The sequence below is a fragment of the Mauremys mutica genome, chromosome 15 (assembly GCF_020497125.1).
Source record: "Mauremys mutica isolate MM-2020 ecotype Southern chromosome 15, ASM2049712v1, whole genome shotgun sequence".
In the NCBI taxonomy this organism is placed as follows: domain Eukaryota; kingdom Metazoa; phylum Chordata; order Testudines; family Geoemydidae; genus Mauremys; species Mauremys mutica.
This window is the reverse complement of record NC_059086.1, coordinates 6,985,524-7,002,972: the sequence shown is the minus strand read 5'-3', so window position 1 is coordinate 7,002,972 and position 17,449 is coordinate 6,985,524. Positions and strand designations below refer to the sequence as shown.

The 17,449-nt window shown below is 47.3% G+C and overlaps 1 pseudogene; it reads right to left on the bottom strand.

The window, feature by feature from the left end:
- Positions 1-9,090: 9,090 nt before the first annotated feature.
- Positions 9,091-11,655, bottom strand: LOC123350582 (annotated as a pseudogene).
- Between the last annotated feature and the right edge of the window lie 5,794 nt (positions 11,656-17,449).

Below are 17,449 nucleotides of genomic sequence, written 5' to 3'. Positions count from 1 at the left end.
TCCTCACTGACACCTGTGCCACCAGTTTAAAGGAATAAACTGGTCGTGTTTGCAGAAGCTATTCCTGACTAGCACTGCTGAGATTTTGGGTGGTTTGTTAAAGGAATCTACTCCAGGGAAGTGTGTACGTTGAGGGGTTTGGCAGATAGAAATAACAGGCACCCAGCTGTTGGTTTTTACCCCAGAGAAGGAAGCTATGGAGAGCTATGGTCAAACTGTTTTTAGAACACCGCTCCCTGCTTCAGTGGCATTGATTACAGCCCCAAAGGATGCCAGGGTTAGATGGGAAACAATTGTCCTTTACCATTTAGCACCAAAGTGTCAGGAGGAAAAGCGAGAAACAGTTGGTGCCTTCACAGGACATTCCTTGCTTATGGATTCCAATCTGGCTGCCTGGCTGGACAAAAAGGACATTTGTGGTGGGTGAATGATGGTAACTGTTAGAAGAAAATGAGCAGGTTGACCCAGAGGCGGATATGAGTTCTGGCTTCTTTATTGCGATACTTGTTCCTCTGGACCCAATTGTCCAGTAAGCACCGGATTGATTACAGCACACACTTTTTGTTTAGATTAGTACCTACACACCTACATCCATTACAACACCCCAAAACCCCTTATTAATAGAAATACCCATTGTTAGTAAACCCACCCCTGTCCATTATTCATAACATTATACGTTACTTTTACTTTGGAGATACATTTCTTTGCAACAATTTGTTGCCATAAGTCTCCCTCATCAGCAGTTCTCAGGGGAGGGAGGAAGGGGCCGTGAACAGTTCTCAGAGGATGGGGAGGAAAAGGGCCATAAGCCAGGACTTGTTTATGTAGCTGGGAAAGGGAGGGAGGGAAAGGTAACATTCCTTTTACCTTCTTTTACACAAAGGGCATTTCTTCTGCAGCTGCATCCTTATCAATCTTTATGAGCAACAGAGACGGGAAGAATCTGGCAACTTATATTTTAGACAAAGAAATACTAAAAAAATCTGCAACTTACGTATTAGGCAAAGTAATACTAAAGAATTGTAACTTATGTATTAGACACAAAAATATTGCCTTTGTCCCCTAATACCATGTCAGCACATTAGCAGCTTATTGTTACACTTAACGCTAAAATATCCCAACAGTAACCACACGTTCACCCTCTGTAAATGGGACATGCTACACCCCAGGGGAGTGCCCTGTAGCTCCATAGTCATCATTTGTATATAACTGTGATATTGCATATAAAGCAGACCATGTGAGGTATCGTAGGAAAGGTTATGATCTGCCGAAACCCCCTGTTCCGTTTAAAGATATCATTAATGCATATAAAGTTATGAGAATTGTGTTGTATGACTCACTAAAATATACTGTGTGTCTGGGAAGCGCCTAGATACTAGCTTCCCAAAAGACAGTAACCAGAGCGCTAACCAATGCCTGGGCGGGTGTCAAACAACCATCATCCGGCAAGGGAGTTACAACGCAATGACTCACATGCACAAGGCCACACCAAGGGAATTGCTCAATCTTGCCTGGTGACTCCGCAGTGCCCACCAGACATGCCTGGACTCATGTCCAAGCACGTGGGCCTAAGGGTATAAAACAGAACACAGCGGCCCCATGCTTGGCCTTTCTCCTACCCCCACCTAGGCTGCAAGCAACAAGGACGCTCAGAAGACTGAAGACTCCAACAGAAGAGACTGGGCCAGGTTTCAAGGGTGAAATCTGTGTACTATGAACTGCAATATGCAGTGGGGTGAGAAAAACTGTTTAAAGTAGATGTTGCCCAGGCTAATAGGGTTGAGGGTTTAGAATGAGTGCTTCTTTTCTTTTCTTTTGGTAAGCACTCGGACTTATTGCCTATTACTTATAATCACTTAAAATCTCTCTTTTGTAATCAACAAACTTGTTTGACTGTTTATCTTTACCAGTGAGGTTGCCTGAAGTGTTTGGTAAATCTGCTCAGGTTTGCAAAGGCTGGTGTGTAGCCACTTTCCATTGATGAAGTGGGGACCCAATTCATAAACTTGCACTGCTTGTCTCGAGTGCCTGCCACACACACACACTGCCGCAGCTTGGAAGGGAGGGAACATCGCACCCACTGCACAGAGCAGGAGTGGGTGAGTTCTATGTGACTGTGTAAGGTGGGTGAGGAATGTCTTTTATTGGACCAACTTCTGTTGGTGAGCGAGACAAGCTTTCCATAAGCCCTCCCTCTTTTAGAAGTGACGGGACCCTGGCCCACAGCCCCTCCCTCCGCCCCGTTCTGGTGCCCCTTCGCTGAGTCGCTCCAACATCAGCACGAGGCGTCCCACAGCTGGGGCAGGTGTAGGACCCAGACATCAAGCACAAGTGCAGTGGCATGCAAATGCCATAGCCAGTGAAGTGGCACAAAATGAACTCACGGATGCTAGAATAAACAAAGTTGTGTCTCAGTCTTTCTCATTCAAATTTATTTCCTACTTACACTCGGGTATGTGATGCTACATTTTAGCAATCACTGCCACAGCAAGTGACAAGTCCCTATTTGGAAATAAATCTCTTACTACTACTTCTATGTGTTTATTCTCCGAACCCTCCCACACACATTCTCTCTTTCTCTGCGGCTCCAAATTCCCAGATGCCATTGAAAATGTGCATTCAAATCATTGAAAGCGGCGGAAAAGACAAACCCCCCAGCACTGGAGAACAGACCAGCAAAAGCCTGGGATATCTAATGCAGCCCTACCGCACCCCCATTTCCTTCCTGGAGTTTTATCCTGTTACAGTCACTGCAGCTCTGCTCATCATCTGTCGCACAGAAAAAGGGTGAATGTGCAAAACCCATTGTTTGACCAACAGGATCCCACAAAATGCCATCACAAACTGGCTCTATAATAAGAGGAAGAACAACAATTTGCTTAGCAATAGTTGATCAGTGAAGAGTCAGAAGATGGTGGTGGCGTGAGAGGAGGAAATCACAAGCTCATGGGTTAGGGAGAACAGCAGCAGTAGCACTGTGGTGTGTAGCAAGGATGAGAGGAAGATACACACAACCACACACACACTTTACTACTCAGTTTCTAGTGAGGCTGTAAATCAGATTATGGACAAAATAAATGTTGTAAACTTTCCTTTTTAAGAATTGTGTAATAATTTATAGTACAAAACGTGCCGAAATCACTCAACTATACTACATGTTAAACTCTGCTGGGCAGTATGGTTTAGCAGCACTATTAACAGGTAAGTCTACTTTTAAACACCATGGTAGGGTTAAAATATCTGTTAAGCCTTCCTACAGTTCAACACATTTCTCCACAAGCTTGCACCAGTTTACATTCAGTGTCTGTACTGCTTCATTTGGAAACATTCAGACGCAGATACACGGTGACATTATATTTGTCCAATCAGCAGCATTCATTGTAGTTGATAAAGCAGCCCGGTGCAAATAACATATTGCTACTAACAATAATAAAAATAAAACCGGCTGCCATCTTCCCTTAAACATCAGTGAAGTAAACTCCAGCGCCTGGACTTGGCACCATAGGTGTCAATGATCTGCTCAGGGTTAATGTCTCTGGTAAGGTCACTCTCAGTGTGCAGTAACCACAAAGCTGACAGTCTCTCTTGACCCACTGTGGTTCGTACCCAGCACATGGCAGAAAATGACATCTCGCCTCCAGCTGTGCCAGCAGGTCAGGGCCAATTTCCACAGTTTTGTAAAATTTGGATAAAATGTTGTTGAAGCAGCTGCCTGCAGGCCCTCCAGCATGATCTCTGGCAAACCCACCGCAGCTCTGCGTGAGCGAGTGTGGAACTGCTCGAAAGGGCCCTTGCATATTGCCGGAGCAGCCCAGCAATGCCACCTCTGGATCACATGTTAGCCCTGCAGCTGCACTTTCAGCTATTTCCATGGACTGGGACAAAAACCTGCAATTGCATTCACCCAACAGTGTGTCCAACAGGAAAATACAGCAGTCAGCCCTGTTTTTCTTTAGTGCTCTCCTTTACATTTGGCTGATGGTCTCATTGTCTGAGTGTGCGTGTAGGGTGACCAGATTTGGGACAGTCCCGATTTTTGGGTCTTTTTCTTATATAGGCTCCTACTACATCCCACACCCATCCCGATTTTTCACATTTGCTGTCTGGTCACCCTATGTGCTTGTAACAACCAACCAGTCAAGGAAGGCTGTTTTTTTTCATGAATCGTTTATAAGCATACTTTTCATTTGTATCAGGGTGACAGGGACATCATGCAGCTCACAGAAGTTCTGGGCTTTCTCTCAAACATCATCCCACTTAGTGCTGGTTCACATACTAATGTGTTGACAGTTCTCTGACGTACACTGCAGGCCTGAGAAAGTGTCGTGTCTTGTGGCTGCAGAGCTTTGTGCGCTATGTGACTCATACTAAGAATACGCTAAAAAAGGATCAAGCACACAAAAATCTATTTTCTGCACATTCTTCTACAAACCTGATGTTTCAATAAATCTTCGGTAGGGAGGCACTGACAGTCCCAACAAGTGGCTAAGAAGTGCTCTCATGGAGTTTTTTTTACAGCAGATACATTTTTCCATCTGCATGCCCATCCCGTGTCACTTAAACTACACAATTCCAGTTTCACTCCAAGGGTCTTCTGGGCCTGCAAGTAAGTATGGTGTGTGCCAGGCTGTGAAAAGAAGGCAAACGAGCCCTCTAGAGTGTAAAAATATCCTGTTGCTGTTTACTTTGCAAGCCTCAACTAAAACCACATTTGATTTATGAGCCATGCGGGGTGTATATATAACAGTGGGTTGATCTTGCTGAATTTTTTGCTGTAATCCACATCCTGCATCCTCCCCGGCATGTTTCAGCTTGCAGGACGGAGCAGCTTTTTCCCTGTGCTCAGCTGGGGAACAGCTGATTGCAGCAGGTGGGAGGCGCTGGAAGGGAGGGGGAGGAGTTGATCGGCAGAGCCACTGGCAGGTGGGAGATGCTGGGAGGGATGGCGGGAGCTGGCTGCCAGCGGGTGCTTGCAGCATGAGCCCCATGAGCCCAAGTCAGCTGGCATGGGCACCCATGGGTCTTCCTTTGCTATGCAGACTTACGGAGAGTGAGCACTCTCTGACGTGTGTTCTTCACCCACAGGTGATAGGGTTTTTTTTGGTCTTTTATCACTTTCCCACATGAGTTCATTCAATAGTGTAGTGATTGCCTGGGTTCACCCACATAGTTGTTATAGGGCCAAAAAGCTGTGGCAAAAGCGGAAGTACTCAATGCTTTTTTTGCCTCAGTCTTCACAGACAAGGTCAGCCCCCAAACTGCTGCACTGGGCAGCACAGTATGGGGAGGAGGTGAGCAGCCCTCAGTGGTGAAAGAACAGGTTAAGGACTATTTAGAAAAGCTGGACATGCACAAGTCCATGGGTCTGGATCTAATGCATCCGAGGGTGCTGAGGGAGTTGGCTGATGTGATTGCAGGGCCATTGGCCATTATCTTTAAAAACTTGTGGCAATCGGGGAGGTCCCGGACGATTGGAAAAAGACAAATCTAGTGCCCATCTTTTAAAAAGGGAAGAAGGAGAATCAGAGGGAACTACAGCCTCATCTTGGTCCTTGGAAAAATCATGGAGCAGATCCTCAAGGGATCCATTTTGAAGCACTTGGAGGAGAGGAAGGTGATCAGGAACAGTCAATATGGATTCATGAAAGGCAAGTCATGCCTGACCAACCTGATTGTCTTCTATGATGAGATAACTGGCTCTGTGGATATGGGAAAAGCGGTGGATGTGATATATCTTGACTTTAGCAAAGCTTTTGATACGGTCTCCCACAGTATTCTTGCCAGCAAGTTAAAGAAGTATGGATTGGATAAATGGACTATAAGGTGGCTATAAAGCTGGCTAGATCATCGGGCTCAGCGGGTAGTGATCAATGGCTCGATCTCCAGTTGGCAACCAGTATCAAGCGAAGTGCCCCAGGGGTCTGTCCTGGGGCTGGTTTTGTTCAACATCTTCATTAATGATCTGGATGATGGGATGGATTGCACCCTCAGCAAGTTTGCAGATGACACTAAGCTGCGGGGAGAGGTAGATACACAGGAGGGTAGGGATAGAGTCCAGCGTGACCTAGACAAATTGGAGGATTGGGCTAAAAGAAATCTGATAAGGTTCAACAAGGACAAGTGCAGAGTCCTGCACTTAGGATGGAAGAATCCCATGCACCACTACAGGCTGGAGACCGACTGGCTAAGCAGCAATTCTGCAGAAAAAGATCTGGGGATTACAGTGGACAAGAAGCTGGATATCAGTCAGCAGTATGCCCTTGTTGCCAAGAAGGCTAATGGCATATTGGTCTGCATTAGTAGGAGCATTGCCAGCAGATCGAGGAAAATGATTATTCCCCTCTATTTGGCACTGCTGAGGCCACACCTGGAATACTGTGTCCAGTTTTGGGCCCCACACTACAAGAAGGATGTGGACAAATTGGAGAGTCCAGTGGAAAATTATTAGGGGGCTGGGGCACATGACTTACGAGGAGAGGCTGAGGGAACTTGGCTTATTTAGTCTGCACAAGAGAAGATTGAGGGGGGATTTGATAGCAGCCTTCAACTACCTGAAGGAGGGTTCCAAAGAGGATAGAGCTCGGCTGTTCTCAGTGGTGGCAGATGACAGAACAAGGAGCAATGGTCGCAAGTTGCAGTTGGGGAGGCCTAGGTTGGACATTAGGAAAAACTATTTCACTAGGAGGGTGGTGAAGCACTGGAATGGGTTACCTAGGGAGGTGGTGGAATCTCCTTCCTTAGAGGTTTTTAAGGTCAGGCTTGACAAAGCCCTGGCTGGGATGATTTAGTTGGGGATTGGTCCTGCTTTGAGCAGGTGGTTAGACTAGATGTCCTCCTGAGATCTCTTCCAACCCCAATCTTCATTTATATTTCCCTAAAGTTAAGAAATGGTTTTGAGGACTCAGCATCTAGGTTTCTGGGAGGGACTGCCTTCGATCTATCTGTTGGGGAACGCAGCTGTCAGATCCTTGCCCAAAGAAAGCTTCCTTGGACTGTTCCAAAGCAAATTCTTTCACTAATCTTTATTAGCTAACTTCAAACAAAGCACATAACTTCTTGTGACTCCTAGTGGGACCACAGTAACCCCTAGTGGGTCACCAATTCTCCTACTTTCAACAAAACTACTCATTATCTCTTATCATCAAAACATTTTTATTCATAACAATTACTAAACTTATATGTTAATGGTGTCGGAGGTGCTCAAGACCAAGGTCGGTCGTTCAAACATTCCTGCTGTTCTTACAATACATTCACTTATCCCGTCCTCTCATTCTGATAGCAAACCAGAAAACATGCAGTTATGTGGCCTTGCCTCTAGCTCTGTCATGTTTTGTTTTGAGCTGGGAGTTTCTGACCACACAAAATTGCTGACTGCAGCACTGTCAAATTCCGGGGTAACACTCCAGCTCCCTGAAGTCCCATTGTTCTCTCCTGGGGGACAGGGGGTCATAGGGGACACTTTGAAGAGCAGAACCAGCCAGCCTGAAACCCCAGCCAGTCGGAGCAGAAGCAGCAAAATAAGAGATTTCTGGAGGTTCAAAGACCAGTTTTTGACTGGGCTTCCTCTGCCCTGTGCTGAGGGCTTGTCTGAGCCCTCAGTCCTCTTACCTCTTTCACCTCCCTCCTGATCTCTTCACCTTCCCGTCACGTGTCTTACCCTGTTCTCCACACCCCTTCCCCCCCTCATCCCATCCGTTCAATGTCCCTGTCCCTCCCCTTTAGCTGGTCACATTGTAATTCAACCCAGCAAGAAGAAAACATGGTGACATTAACACGCCAGTTGCTGCCGTCAGGTTGTTCGCTCTGCTGGTACAGTCTACCCTTCCCCCACCCTGTCTGGCTGGCTTGTCAGCTCCTCAAGCCTAGGGTTGTTCAGTGTTTGTACAACACTTAAAACAACAGGGACACAGTGTGTGTGACTGGGGCTTTTAGGGCTACGGGTATATAGATATAATAGTAACTACAGGGAGGAGGGCTAGCTCAGTGGTTTGAGCCTTGGCTTGCTAAACCCAGGGTTGTGAGCTCAATCCTCAAGGGGGCCATTTAGGGAACTGGGATAAAAATCTGTCTGGGGATTGATCCTGCTTTGAGGAGGGGGTTGGACTAGATACCTCCTGAGGTTCCTTCCAACCCTGATATTCTATGGGTTGCTACTTTGCTGTTACCGAGCACTCCCAAGTTTAAACTCAAAAAACATGTATGAAAATTATCAGTTTTTAAGGAGAGGATATAAAAAATACATCACTGCTTCCAGTCTCCTTCAGCAGCTCCATACATCATTTCAGATCGGGATCAGCTGCCTCGTCTAGGCCTAGGGATGTGCCTTCAGGAACACAGCCCTGGGGAGGGGGTACGGAGATGGACCATCCTGTGGGGCTCAGTAAAGCCCCTCTGCCTCTACATTCTAGGTTTGAAAACACTTTGGAAGGCTCCCCCAATTATGAGGTGTTATTCCCTGTACCCCTCCCTATCGCCATGATCTGGCCATGCATCTTCCCTTTTCTTAACACCAGTTCCTACTCCCTGGCCCTGACTTTGCCCCACTGCCTCCCATGCCTCCACATTTTGACCCACCAATGCATTCAGCTTGCCTCCCCTACACAAATTCTGCCCAACCCTCCCTTCTGATTTGCCCCCTTTCACAGCCCCATTTTCAGCAAGGAGCAGATTCTGCTGGGAGTAAGGGCTGAGGGAGGCCAGTGGCTTCAGCAGATGTTATTGAGCAGGCTTCCCATCCGCAAACAATCCCAGATCAGTAGGAAAAAAACCTAGCAGAGGCTTTGCCAACAGACAGAAATGGATTTATACTCCAAGTGCTCACATTGCATTTGGGATCCTTTCAAATTCCTCTCCCAGATCTGTGACACCTTCATCTCCAGAAAGACCAAAGAAATCAAAGTATGCTTCCCAAGCACAGAGCGCTGAGAACGCTGCATCACATGACAGTGGGGAGGTGTCAAATGTGGAGAAGCTAAAACTCATTTAGCTCAGCAAGAAGGCAACACTGCTGGAGTGACGAGGGAGGTGGGAATCCCTCCGACTCACCCCGTCAACTTTGGGTGTCACAGCGGCTGAAAAAAACACTTTTTCCCCCCTTCTCTTGCTCTTTATTATATTTAAATGTATTTACATGAGAAAAATGGTAAAAGAATAGCTGCTCTTCAGCAGAACCCAGTGCAATGTGAGAAGACCTGAGAATGAGCCAATCTATCCCCGATCATGGAACTGGGTGACTATCACTTTTCAGTGGAAAGAAGAGTATAAATGTGATGCTGCGGGTTTGTTTAGACTAGGAAAAGTGATGGAGGTTATGTCAAAACATACTGGATTAGCTCAGTGACTCTAGGTGGACTATTTTTTTTAGTGCAAGAATAGTTGTGTTTTACATCAGGATAGCTAACGCTCGCTAGCAAACTCCATGGAAAATCATAATGGGGACAAAGCCTGGGTAGATTTAACCTCAATGTAGCTAGTTGAGGTTATCCCTGTTTTCCCCACCTGGAGCTGATGGACATTCCTGTTGGAGGGGAACATGTTTCCATGACCTGGGGGTTGATAAAAAAGGACCATGGGATTCGCTTTAAGGAAGGGAGACGAGGGCAATTCAGCTGAGAGACCACGGTGGCGCAAATGCAGCAAACAGCCTTAATGTTCACAATGTGGGAAACAGCAAAACTGTAAAAGGGTGAAAAAAACCTTTTCTCTGCCTTAGACAATTTTGTTACGGTGTTTCTCTCCCTTGCAGCTTCTCTGATGATAAGGGCTGAGCTCTGATGGAAGCACTTCCCGCACTCAGAGCATTCCTAGGGTCTCTCTCTTGTGTGGATCCTTTGATGTTTATTAAGGTGTGAGCTCTGACTGAAGGTTTTCCCACATTCACAGCACGCATAGGGTCTCTCCCCTGTGTGGATCCTCTGATGTGCAATAAGGTGTGAGCTCAGAGTGAAGGTTTTCCCACACTCGCAGCATTCATAGGGTCTCTCCCCTGTGTGGATCCTCTGATGTTTAATAAGGTCTGAGCAGTAAGTGAAGTTTTTCCCACAGTCACAGCATCTGTAAGGTCTTTCTCCCGTATGGATCCTTTGATGCGTAACAAGGGCAGAGCTATGACTGAAGGTTTTCCCACACTCACAACATGCATAGGGTCTCTCTCCTGTGTGGATCCTCTGATGTGTAATCAGGGCAGAACTCTGGGTGAAGTTTTCCCCACACTCACTGCACTCATAGGGTTTCTCCCCGGTGTGGATTCTATGATGTTTAATAAGGTCTGACTGGGAACTGAAGTTTTTCTCGCAGTCACAGCATCTGTAGGGTCTCTCTCCTGTATGGATCCTCTGATGTACAACAAGGGCTGAGCGATGACTGAAGTTTTTCCCACACTCACAGCATGCATAGGGTCTCTCCCCTGTATGGATTCTTTGATGTGTAAGAAGGTTTGATCTCTCCTTGAAGCTTTTTCCGCACTGATGGCATTCATAAGGGCTCTCGTCTGTGTGGAGTCTCTGATGTGTAAGAAGGTGCGAGCGCTGAGTGAAGCTTTTCCCACACTCACAGCACTCGTAGGGTCTCTCTCCGGTATGGATTCTCTCATGTCTGAGAAGGTGTGAGTGGCTGTGGAAGTTTTTCCCGCACTCAGAGCATGTGTTATTTCTCTCTCCCGCAGGAATGCTCTGCTGGGCTTTGGTTTCCTTGAGACCCTTCTGAATTCCCTGATAATTAATAGATTTACCAACTTTCTCCCTTGTTTGGTTTTCCTGCCACTTCTCTGACTTGCGCTGATGCTCACAGGCTTTTCTCTGCTCATGATTCCAGGAAACATTCCCTTGGGATCTGGCCACATGTGGTGGCATTTGCTCAACCTCTTCCTGCTGAGGATTCTGCTCCTCCTTCTCACTCACCATCTTGCCACCTGCTGGGACAGAGAAAGGGAGACACCTCAGAAACAGAGATGGAAACGTGGAGAACAAACAAAAATAACAGCTGGAGAGACGGGGGAACATGTTAGGTCAGGGGTGGGCAAACTTTTTTGGCCCGACGGCCAAATTGGGGTTGCAAAACTATATGGAGGGCTGGGTAGGGAAGGTTGTGCCTCCCCAAACAGCCTGGCCCCGCCCTCATCCGCCCCCTCCCACTTCCTGCCCCTTGACTGCCCCTCTCAGAACCCCTGACCCATCCAACCCCCCCTGCTCCTTGTCCCCTAACCGTCCCCTCCCAGGACTCCCCGGCCCTAACTGCCCCCAGGACCCCATCTGCTATCCAACCCCCCCTGCTCCCAGTCCCCTGATTGCTCTGACCCCTATCCACCCCCCTACCCCTGACAGGCCGCCGAGACTCCCATGCTTATCCAACCTCTCCTCCATCTCCTGACTTCCCCCCAGAACTTCTGCCCCATCCAACCGCCCCTGCTCCCTGTCCCCTGACTGCCCCCCTTATCCTACCCCTGCCCCGGCCCCCTTACCATGCCGCTCGGAGCAGCATGCCTGGCAGCCGTGCCGCCTGGCTGGAGCCAGCCCCGCTGCTGCACTGCTCAGCAGGAACGCGCAATCCCACCGCCGAGCACTGCCTGCGCGGCGACTTGGCTGCAGGGGAGGGGAGACAGCAGAGGAGAGGCCGGGGCTAGCCTCCCCGGCCGGGACCTCAAGGGCCGGGCAGGGCAGGACAGTCCCGCGGACCACTGTAGTTTGCCCACCTCTGTGTTAGGGACTGAATTTCCCCCAAACTCTTCCCCACAGGGTGGCAATGAGCGGGATCAATTCTGCTTCCATATCCCAAGGGGGAATGGAGGGAACTACTGCCTGGGGTCAGTCAGGAAGGGTTGGGAGCCATGAGCAATATGTAGCTAGAAGATGGGGACAATCCTGATTTACTCAGAGTGTTCACAAGGGCTTTGCAGGGAAGCCCAGCTGTTCCCTGCCGGCACTGACAGGTTTTCAGTTGGTTTAATGACTCCTCACTTCGGCTGGTGGCTCCCAGGATCCCTCTTTCCTCAGAGCCCTGGTGCTCTGGAAGCCACGGCTCTTCCCCTCGTTCCAGATGGGTGATCACATCAGGTTTGGAAGCTGCAAACCCTGCTCAATGGAAAGAGAAATGAATTCACTATGAGTCACCCAAAAAAAGTTCCATTATTTTAACTCCAGCCCATTTAACGGAGTAAAATCCCAGCACACTCTGCTTATGAGGGATTTAACTATCTCCACCTCCACTGTGGGGGACGACACAGCCAGATACTCAGCACCAAAGGGAAGGTAACTCCATTTCCCAGGATGGGGTGACTCCAGCCAGAGGGGAAGTCCCCCTGGAACTACTCCTTACTGACACAGAGAGGCCCAGATGCACTGCAGGAGAGGGAAAGACACGAGGCCTGACAGCTGAGAGGGGGCAGTCAGAGACATCAGGTAGGGGACAGAGGTGCTGCTAGCCCTGTCACTCCCTATGACACCCACTCCCCACCCACCCACACCGCCTTGGGCCCAAGCAGCACCCACTCCTTTTTCCCCTCTCCTCCCCTCCCATTGAGTGCTGCCCTCCTCACTACCAGGTCTCCCAAATTTTCTCCCCCCCCCACCCATTTTCCACCCCCAACCCCCATCCCACTGTCCCAAACGTTCCTTGCTCCTGACTCCCCAGGGCTCCTGCCAAACCAGTGTCCCTTGCCTCCCTCCTGTTGCTGGTGCATCCACTCCTGGGCACCTACCCTCCCTTTACTCCATCCAGCACCGACCCTTCCAACTCCTTAAGCTCCATTTCTTCCAACCCTCCACACATCCCAACTCCCTACAGCAGCTGCTCCATTGCATCCCCTCCCCATCCCGCTGCCCCCAGCCCTCCTGACGCACAGGAGCTCTTTGTCCCAACCCTTCCCCTCCCTGGTTCTCCAACACCCTCCCTCCCACTGCCCAGAACTGCCCTGTTTTTATCATAGAGCCTAGTAGCACGTTTTTGGAGCAGGATCCCACGGGGCTAGACATTCTCCAAACAGAACAAAAACAGTTCTGCCCCCAAAGTATGACAAGCAGCCTGGAAACACCTGGATACAGACAAGAGTGTGACAGAGGTGGAAATTTCCTTCAATATCCTGGACCATCCTGACCACATTAATTGGGGGAGATTTAGGTTGGATATTAGGAAACACTATTTCACTAGGAGGGTGGTGAAGCACTGGAATGGGTGACCTAGGGAGGTGGTGGAATCTCCATCCTTAGAGGTTTTTAAGGCCTGGCTTGACTAAGCCCTGGCTGGGATGCTTTAATTGGGGATGGTCCTGCTTTGAGCAGAGGGTTGGACCAGATGACCTGAGGTCTCTTCCTACCCTAATCTTCTATTATGCTAAATTTCAGTACCTAAGGAGTATTAGAAATATGAGTGTGTATGTGTTACTGTGGGATTGGCTGTAACATCTCTGGGACTCTGAATCAATGTGCTAGGCCCGTGGCTCTCAACCTTTGCAGATGCTTGTCCCCCTTTCAGGAGTCTGATTTGTCTTGTGTACCCCAGGTTTCACCTCACTTAAAAACTACTTGCTTACAAAATCAGGCATAAAAATGCAAAGGGTCACAGCACATTATTACTGAAAAATGGCTTACTTCTCATTTTTACCATATAATTATAAAATACATCAATTGGCATATAAATATTGTCCTTACATTTCAGTGTATAGTATATAGAGCAATATAAACAAGTCATTGTCCGTATGAAATTTTAGTCTGTACTGACTTTGCTAGTACATTTTATATAGCCTGTTGTAAAACTAGTCAAATATCTAGATGAGTTGATGTACCCCCTGGAAAACCTCTGCGGACCCCCAGGGATACGTGTATCCCTGGTTGAGAACCACTGTGCTAGGCAAGCAAAGTTAAGTGGGAGTCCTAGGAAACACTTGGGGGGTGGGGAAGGCAACTTCTCACCTTCAGACTAAACCTTTTCAAGCTGCGCCCTGAGGAGAAACCCGTTGCCTGCTGATCACCTGTTACATGAAGCCAAGTTCACAGGCCCAAACTGGGCAAAAGGTGACACACAAAGGCCCGGTGGTGCTTGTTCTGGGCTAACAACTCTTATGAGTTTGTGACCACAGGAAAAAAACTCTTTAAGGCATTTGGAGGTCTGTTCAAATGCCAGAAGCTTTGGTGGAGTTGGGTGATCTCTGGTAAGTTTATTGGCCTGTGTGCCAGTTCTTTTCTTGTTTTCAGTATGTTTTCTCTGTAATGCTTTACCTTAAGAATAAATGCGTGCTTGGAAAGGGCTGTGTGGTACCTTCAGCGGGGGCAGTTCATAGCCTCTGAGGAAGGAAGGCAAAGAAGGCCTGCTGAAGAAGTCTACCTTGCTGGGGAATTTACATTGTAGGCAGAGAGTTAAGCAGCCTGGAAATACCCCAGTCAGGAGGAAGAGAGATGTGGGTCTCTGCCCGAGAAAGGTGATGGCAGGGGCGCCTGAGAGTGGTGTCCTTGTCCATAAAGGGGGGATACAGGTGCAGTTATCCTGAATAGAGACGGGGCAGCACAAGGAACCAGTGAGACAACATTGGTCACCAGGAGAGGCAGTGGTATCAGCACACAAGCACCCCAACAGTTCTCATGTGTCTGACGGCTTTATGGAAAAGAGGAGTTGTGCAGAGGGATAGGAAGGAGGATAACGAGGTAACTATGGATGTTTATGGGGAGTTCCTCCGAAGAGGAAGGGGCAACATGGGAGAAAGCACAGAACCATTGAAATGTAGGATCATAGAATCATAGAATATTAGGGTTGGAAGGGACCTCAGGAGGTCATCTAGTCCAACCTCCTGCTCAAAGCAGGACCAGTCTTGGAACCCCAAGAAGTCATCAAGTCCATCCCCTTGAGATGTGACAGGACCAAGTCAACCTACACCATTCGGCACCGGTGTTTGTCCAACCTGTTTTTAGAAATCTTCAGCGATGGGCAACCCGCAACCTCCCTTGTGTAAGAGAGAGAGAGAGCCTGGATCACTGGCCTTGGTGCAAGATCTGAGGCCTGAACCAGAGGCTGTGAACCAAAGTCAGGCCATGTAGGAAAGCAGGTGCTTACAAGTTCATTGTCCAGTACATGAACTTGGCAATGTTGTTACTAGTGCACTAGGCACTAGATATTTACGTAAATATATTCCAGCTAGTACAGCTACATTCCAATCTAGTGCAAGATGAGATGGTTGGATGGAATAATGAATAGGGATGTTTTGTCCGAGATATCAGGAACAAAGGGAAGTAACAAAACAGATGTCATGAAACATGTAAGGTGGTATGTAAGTTGTTTATTCCAGTTGTATGTCTCAGCCTATAAATGTAGGGTACTTTGCCTTAACCCTTTGTCGAGACTAGAGGACACTGGAAAATCCCGCCTCTGACCGAGCTGAGTCCTTGCCACTGGGCACTCATGTGTTAGTGTACCTGTAGATACTGATCCGAGAAGCTAGTATTATGCCTTGAGGGCAGTAAAACTGGCCGAGCGCCTTCACCACCGAACCAAGTCTGTGGTCTTTCTGGGTAACAATTATCGAGATCTACTGCTTCCCTTCATCCACTAGGCCAGTAACCTTGTCAAAGGAAATAAGACTGGTTTGCTACAATTTGTTCTTGACAAATCTGTGCTGGCTATAACTTATCAAATTACTATCCTCTAGGTACTTACAAGTTGATTGTTTAATAATTTGTTCCAGTATCTTTCCAGGTACCAAAGTTAGGCTGCCTACTAGTCTATAATTCTCTGTGTCCTTTTTGTTCCCCTTTTTAAAGAAGGCAAGTGTTATGTTTGCCCTCACCCATCCTCCAGAAGTTCTCAGTGATAATTGCTAAGGGTTCCATGATTGATTTAGCTAGTTCCTTACGTACCCTAGTGTGAATTTCATCAGGCCCTGCCAACTTGAATCCATCAAACTTATCTAAGGCCATGTCTACACTGACAACTGAACGACAAAACTTTTGTCTTTCCGAGGTGTTAAAACAAACACAGACACACACACACACACCCACCCCGAAAGACAAAAGTTTTGCCGATGACAAGTGCTGATGTGAACAATGCTTTGTCGGGGGTGGAAGTTTTTTGTCAGCAGGAGAGCTGACAAATAGTGACTACACGGTGCGCCTTTTAGCGGCACGGCTGTAGCAACACAGCCGCCACTAAAAGCTGTGTAGTGTAGACATAGCCTTAAATATTCTTTAACCTTTTTGTTTAGAGTATTAATTATGTTGAGTATTTGGTCACCATTAACCTTTCTAATAAAGACTGAACTAAAATAGGCATTAAACACCTCAGCTTTTTTGATGTTATCAGTTATTATCTCTTCTTCCCTGCAAGGAGAGGACCTATGCTTTCCTTCATCTTTCTCTTGCTCCCAAAGTTTTGAACAAATATCTTCTTATTGCCTTTTATGTCCCTTGCTAGGTATCACTCATTTTGTGCCTTAGACTTTCTCAATGTGTTTCTACATGCTTGGGCTATCCTTTGTACTCATCCTTACCAACTGGTCCACGTTTCAACTTTCTGAGAGATTCTTTTTTGATTTTCAGCTCAGTAAAGAGCTCCTGATAGAGTCACTTTGATCTGTTACTATACTGCCTATCTCTCCTTCACATTAGGATAGTTTTCAGTTGCACATTTAATATTGTCTCCATAAGAAACTGCCAGCTCTCTAGAACTCCTTTTTCCCTTGGATTTTCTTCCCATACCTACCAGTTCTGAGTTTGTTCAAGTCTGCTTTTTTGAAGTCCCTTGTCCTTATTTGTTTTGGATATTTCTGTGATTTGTTCAGAAATGCCTCATGCACCTCCTCTTCCTGATTCAGTGGACTATAGTAGACCTCTACCATGAGGTTACCCCTATTTTTTAACCACTTTTATCTTTGCCCAGAGACTATTAAGTGGTCTGGCTCCCACCTGCTTTTGCAGCTCAGAACAAGTGTGTACAGTCTTGATTTAGAATGCAACACCTCCTCCCTTTTTACCCAGCCTGTCCTTTCTGAACAAGCTGTACACCTCTATACCAATATTTGTGTCATGACACTTATCCCACCAAGTCTCTGTGATGCTAATTAAGTCATCATTTAGCTTAGGTACTAATACTTCCAAATCTTCTTCTTTCTTACCCACACTCTTTGTATTTGTATATAGACAGCTAGACGTTGAGCAGGTTCCCCCACTGATTTCCCTCTTGTTGTTCCTATCACCCGATTATAATTTCCCATGTCCATGAAGGAGCATGTTTTAAGAATCAGAGGGGTAGCCGTGTTAGTCTGGATCTGTAAAAGCAGCAAAGAATCCTGTGGCACCTTATAGACTAACAGACGTTTTGCAGCATGAGCTTTCGTGGGTGAATACCCACTTCGTCGGATGCAAGTAGTGGAAATTTCCAGGGGCAGGTTTATATATGCAAGCAAGAAGCAAGCTAGAGATAACGAGGTTAGTTCAATCAGGGAGGATGAGGCCCTGTTCTAGCAGTTGAG